Here is a 5,011-nt window from a genome sequence, read left to right on the forward strand (position 1 = left end):
TAAATATTGAAGCATTATATGCCTTGATTATACATAACCCGATGCCTATTTCCTCTACTGCCTCGGTCACTACGAGAATCGAAGCATAAAACTATGTGTCACCTCACCAGCTCCGTCTGCCCCATCTGTAAAAGCAGACTTTTTGTCTAACAGTCTTGTAGAAAAATCCTTTTGCCTCGGTTTTACTCAGACCCGAGGCAATATGGCCTGCCAAACACAACTTGTATTGCCTCGATTGGCGCCTGCTTAAGGCCGTAGGGATTTTCTTCTTCGGTTAAGTTGTAGCCCGAGGCATATAAGTTTAATTTTAAATTTTTTTTAAGCGTTTAGGCACCAATTTTTCGTTGAACCGAGCCAGTAGCCCTTTGTTAGGTTAAAATTTCTGAAAACTTAAAAGTTACTCTTCTTCTTCCTCGCGCTGGTTTCTTCCTTTCTCTCTCGCGCTTTCTTCTTCTCCGCTGGTGCCTCCCTACTGCCTCTAGTGCTTCGTCCAAGGAGTCCACGGTGCCGCCTATCCTGCTGCTTCTCATCGCCCCTCCGTCACGTGCTCTCCCCTCCTTCGTCGCTCCTTCTGTCGCGTTTCTCTCGTTGTGTCAAAGGTCGTGCCGCCACAATTCGTCCACCCCCAGTGCCTCCATTGTCTCTAGCGAAGTCCTTCCAAAAATAAAAAACCTATTGCATCGGGTTTGGTCTTCCTTGCGGCAACACGAATTGGGGTTTTCTATGTAGGTGCGAATTCCAATTAGGGTTTCCATGGTCTAACTTGGGGATTTGTTTGTAGGTTTCATGGCCGAAGTACGAGGAGGTTGTTGGAGATAAAGGAACTCACAATTTGGCTCACGGTGGTGATGGTGAAGCATCACGATTTGGCTATGGGAATTGAGAATTTTCTAATTGATTTTGTTATTCTGGTTTATAGGTTTCTTCAGATGGAGGTTTTAGGTGGTGCGTTGGAGAAGAAGTTGGTTTTTGTAGTGTTCACAATGGTGAGGAAAGCTCTATGATTAGGGTTCATGGTGGTTTCTAGGATGAGATTGCTGGTGTGAGTGGTTTTTGGATTTTACTACAGGTGGTTGGATGATTGATGGAAGCATTGCGTGAGGAGGATGATGAACTGGGTTCTTGGCTAGGTGTTTTTACAGGTTTGGAAATTTCTGATGATGGACGAAGAAGATGGTGGTTCACAAATTGGGTGGCAGGGAGATTCTCGCGAAGGACGAAGGTGGTCTACGGTGGTGTTTTGGGTGGTCCGATGTGAGAAAGACGAACCTGCAACGGTAGATCATGGTGGCGCATGGTCGTGTTGGCGACGTGTGGAATGGAAGATAATTCAAACTTAACGAAGGTGCAAATATGGCGATCTCGTGGTGGTCAGCGGCGTCCTGATGGGGAAACCACGACCATACTACCTCGGTTCCCTTTGAACCGAGTTCAAATCTTACATCGTTTTGGCTCGGTTCACAGCCGAGGCATAAAAGTGTAGACTTTTTACCTCGTCTTTATATGCCTCGGGTCAAGAACCGCTGCCTATGTGCGAAAGTAACCAGTGGCATTGCCTCTGACTGCACTAGTGCATTTATCACTTTCAAAAGTTACCTTGATACCTTTATTGCATAATTGACTTATGCTTAAGAGGTTGTGCTTTAGTCCTTCAACATATAGCACATCTTTGATTGTTAAGGTATATTCTCCTTCATTGTCTTCGGTTCCAATTATCTTCCCTTTGTTGTTATCCTCACTGGTTAAAAATCCTTGCTTCTTTTTCTCAAAGCTTATGAACCTTCTCTTATCACCTGTAATATGCCTTAAGCATCCATTATTAAGATACCACAAGGACTTCTTTGACTTTGAAGGTTCCTACAAAACAATTTAAGCAAGAATTTTATGTCCCAAATCTTTTTATGGGTCTCTAGGGTTAGTATAAATTGAAAAATTATTTCCCATTCTTAATCCATGCATACTTTCCATTTGGTACACCAAAGTGCTTAATGTTGCACTTGTTTGAAGTGTGACCTTGTTTCATACAATAGAAGCAACAAACATTGTGCAGTTTGGTTTTCAAAATAGTTCTCAAGCTCTACGTGTTTTACTATTTTGATTAATGCACAATTTTGTTTTTAAGAATTCTTCTTAACATCATTTTTCACACAAGATGTAGATTTTGTAGCTTTCATAGACAAATTTTCTAAAATGTCAATGTCAAACATATGACTTTTGCAAGATAAGCACTCAATAAGATGTTACCAATAAGGTGCATTGGTATTTTTAAGAGATAATGATTTTGATGATGCTGCAAGAGAAGAACTCGAAGAATAAAGTTGTAATTTATTTAAAAGCACTTTTGTAGACTAAAAATGTATTAGGAATAACTTTGAACATGTAAACACTTAGGAATTTTCTGTCTTTAGAATATTTGCGCATATAATCGATTATTTGATGTAATAATCGATTATCACGAGCCTTTTTGAAAAACCACTGCTCTAGCATATAATCAATTATTGCTTGAAATAATCGATTATCCTGGTCTGGATGTAAATTGCCCAAGTCTCGCAAATAATCGACTATTCCTCAGGATAATTGATTATCACTCTTTTTAAAACCCTGTAATGGACTTGAATAATCGATTATTACTTACAATAATCGATTGTCACTGGTAGTTGTATTGTGTCTTTTTAAGTTCATACCTGTGGGTTATATATAGTTTTCTAGAACCCTTAGAGGGTTCATCTAAGTCATTTGAGAATACAGTGTGATGTGAGCAAGTTCTCAAGTGTTAGTTCATCACTCTTGTCATGTGTTGTGAATAGGAGAAGCTCGTGCTTTGTGTGTCAAAGGTTGGAGCGGTTCTCTTCAAGTTGGGAGAATTGTTTTCTTCTGGTTTGTTGGTCGAAGAAAGATACTTGTTTCACTCTTTCGGTTCGTATATCGAAGGAAAGTGGTGACTGCTCGCTTCCGGTTCATTTGTCGAAGGAAGTTTCCTTCTGGTTCGTTGGTCGAAGGAAGGTTTTGATTTTCTATTTACATTCACTATTCTGTAATGTGTAAAACTGTTTTCGTGAAACTGTTAATCACTCTTTATAGTGATTAACAACTGAATGTAGAATCTTTTGATTCGAACCAGGATAAAAATCATTTGTGTGATTTTTTCTACTCCGTACACTCTTTACATTTTCTGCACATCAACTGTTTGATAAAACGTTTAAGAGAAAATTAAAAGAACCATTTTTATAATTGACCGAACAAGCTCTTTGCTTTTAACAATCTGAATCGTACTCTGAGTTTTAATATTTCCACTACGCAATATCGATATCGATTGTTCCAACAATTGGTATCAGAGCTTGCTTTGATATTCTTTCAAACTTTTCGAAAATGGTCGGTCATCAATATCAATTATATGCCAAAGGTGCTTCCATAACCAGACCACCACTTTTTACTAGTGATAATTATGCCTTCTAGAAAGTCAGAATGGAAATTTTTGTGGGGTCTGTTGACAGAGGCATCTAGGAAGTTATACTAAATGGTCGTTATATTCCAAAAAGTATTGTTGATGGTGTAGAAGTAGGAAAACCATACTTTAACTAGATTGCTGAGGAAAACAGAAGAGCGCAATTTGATATTAAGGCTCATAATATTATTTCATCTGTTGTTGTACTTGGCCAGTTCTATAGAATTTATGTTTGTAAGACAGCACAGAAAATGTGGGAAATCCTCAGAGTCACACATGAGGGTACTGATGATGTGAAACGTGCAAGGAAGAACACGCTCATCCAGGAGTATAAGATGTTCAGGATGTAGCCTGGAGAGACTATTTCGGATGTCCAAAAGCGCTTCACTCATATTGTAAACCATTTGAAAAGGTTGGGTAAGACTTTTGATACTGATGAATTAAATGTAAAAATTCTGAAATCATTGGACAGGTCTTGGCAACCAAAGGTGACTGCCATCTCGAAGTCTCAAAATCTCTCTCAAATGTCAATGGCAATACTATTTGGAAAGCTTCGTGAGCACGAGCACGAAGCTTGAGTTGAATAGATTGACAGTAGAGGAGGATCAAGGCAAAAGGAAAACCTTAGCCTTTAAATCTGAAATCTCAAAAGGAAAGAGTTCAAGAAGAAATGAGGATGATGACTCTGAAGATGAAGAAAACATGAGTCTCATGATAAAGAAATTTGCAAAATTCATGAGACAAAAAGGAAAGGATAAATACCATGGAGAAAGAAAAGAAAGTCAGGGATCTCCATCAAGCGTCAAGTGTTATGGATGTGGAGAAAGAGGACATCACTAGTGTAGAATTGGCCTTTAATGTCACCCAATAGACGTCAGTCCACCAAAATACCAACGTAAATTATTGACCGGTGGCATTTTCGTAAATAAGTAGGCATATAGACGTTCGTTAGGGGGGGGGCGACATCTATAATATTATAGACGTCCCCCCCCCCCCCCTAACGGACGCCTGAATGGCTGAAAAAATAACTTTTCACCTACCTTGTCAGCCATTCAGGCGTCCGTTAGGGGGGCCCGACGTCTATACTATTATAGACGTCGGGACCCCTCCTAACGGACGTTTAAATGGCTGACAGGGTATGTGAAACGTTCAGTGGGACGTTGAGGCACCTCTAAACTGACGCCTATAAGCCCCGCGAATATAAATATTTAAATCAAAAAGACGTCATATTAGTCAGGGCCCCGACGTCTATAATATTATAGACGTCGGCCCCCCACAGCACCCGACGTCTACAACCATTTATACTGAAAACGCGAACCCGCGAGGAGTTACGCTCACTGTTCATCGTCTTCCCCGTGTTTTCTCTCTTAGACATTGCATTTCCAGGTGCATTTCCCCTCTTTTGGACCGTTTAAATTTACTTTTACTCCGATTAAATTACTCTTTCATGAAATATCTTCCATTTGAACCGATTAAAATTCGTTTTCGTTACGTTTTGGTGCAGTTTCTGGCTTGTTCTAGGGCAGCGCTTTTGACTGTTTTTGGCCTACGTTTTTGGGCCTGCAT

The sequence above is a fragment of the Vigna angularis genome, chromosome 7 (genome assembly GCF_016808095.1).
Source record: "Vigna angularis cultivar LongXiaoDou No.4 chromosome 7, ASM1680809v1, whole genome shotgun sequence".
Taxonomy (NCBI): domain Eukaryota; kingdom Viridiplantae; phylum Streptophyta; class Magnoliopsida; order Fabales; family Fabaceae; genus Vigna; species Vigna angularis.